This window comes from Myotis lucifugus, unplaced genomic scaffold (genome assembly GCF_000147115.1).
Source record: "Myotis lucifugus unplaced genomic scaffold, Myoluc2.0 scaffold_969, whole genome shotgun sequence".
Taxonomy (NCBI): Eukaryota; Metazoa; Chordata; class Mammalia; order Chiroptera; family Vespertilionidae; genus Myotis; species Myotis lucifugus.
In genome coordinates, this window is record NW_005872017.1 from 104,504 (window position 1) to 106,002 (window position 1,499).

Genomic DNA, 1,499 nt, shown 5'->3' on the forward strand with positions numbered 1-1,499 from the left:
TTCCTTTCTAAAATCAAAAATAGATTAAATACTAATTATGTATTAATTTATTTTTTTTAAAAAAAATTTTTATTGACCTTTTCCAGAGAGGAAAGGAGAGGGATAGAGAGTTAGAATCATCGATGAGAGAGAACACAGATCAGCTGCCTCCTGCACCACCCCCTACTGGGGATGTGCCTGCAACCAAGGTACATGCCCTTGACTGGAATCGAACCTGGGACCCTTTAGTCCGGAGGCCGACGCTCTATCCACTGAGCGAAACCGGTCAGGGCAATATAGATATTTTTTTAAAAAAGAAAGAAACAAACAAACAAAAACCAGCAGCCCCGGTCTTAACCTTAAAGAAACACTTGGGGTCCTGCGCGGCCAAAACTTCTCCCTCATCAGCCTCTCGGGATCACAGACGCGGATCACAAAGCCTTATGCATCGGGAACCGGGCCAGACGCTCCCATGCAGGGACCAGCGCCGGGTATTAAATCCCCAACCTGAACCCGACACCGCGATCATCCTAAACGCCTCCGGATTCCTCACAAGTGGGGTCCCTGCAGGGAACCCCCGGCAGGACACGGAGTTAACCTCCACAGACTATTAACCGAGCAGCGACCCCCAGGACACCCCGACCACCGACACCCGCCTCTGGCGTCCAATCCCGTGGCCATCTGGCTCCCCTCAGCTGCCTCCGCCCGCGCTCTTCTCCCTCCCCCTCCGACCCCGGCGACAATTCCATTCTCCGCACACCACGCCCACACGCCACCCTGTGAGAAACAAAACTTCGACAAAAACGAAAACATTTCCAGGCACAAAACCACACACTCACCTGAAGGTTCCCCCCGGGCCCACCGGGGCCGCGCCAACGTTTTTTTGTTTCCGCAAACGGCTTCGACTGCGGCACTGGTCCTGCTCCGGCTACGGCGGCCTACAAAGGAGGCGTTGGAAGGAACGCAGACAACCACTTCCGGTTTCCGTGGGCAATATGGCCGCGCTCGCATTCAGACTGGGGGCCGCCATGTTGGAATTCCTGACTGCCGCCCTGGGGGCCGCCATGTTGGGACTCCTGACTGCCGTACAGCAGGCAGCGCCGCGCTGTGGGACCCGGAGCGATTGATGGCGGGAAAATGGAAAGGTATTGAAAGGACCCCGTTTTCTGGCACTTCCACTCTGGTGAGAAACGGGTCCGTTTCCAGAGCTTCGCGATGCAAACACGGTGCGACCTGAGTTGCCTTTAGAGGGCTGCGCCGGGGAGCATATGCTCCACTAGAAACACGTTTCCGAAGGAACAATTAGGAGTTCAGATGTCACTGTCGCAGCGGAAGAGGCGCTGCTAGCGAAGCATGGTGGTCCCTCCTTTGGAAAACTGCTGTTTGAACTACTGTTATTTTTTTTAAAATATATTTTATTGGTTTTTAAATATATATTTTATTGATTTTTTAAAATATATTTTATTGATTTTTTACGGAGAGGAAGGGAGACGGACAGAGAGTCAGAAACATCGATTAGC

General features: G+C 52.2%; 1 pseudogene; it reads right to left on the reverse strand.

Annotated features, from left to right (window-relative positions):
* LOC102435001 overlaps positions 1-911 on the reverse strand; it is a 15,615-nt pseudogene extending 14,704 nt beyond the window's left edge.
* Between the last annotated feature and the right edge of the window lie 588 nt (positions 912-1,499).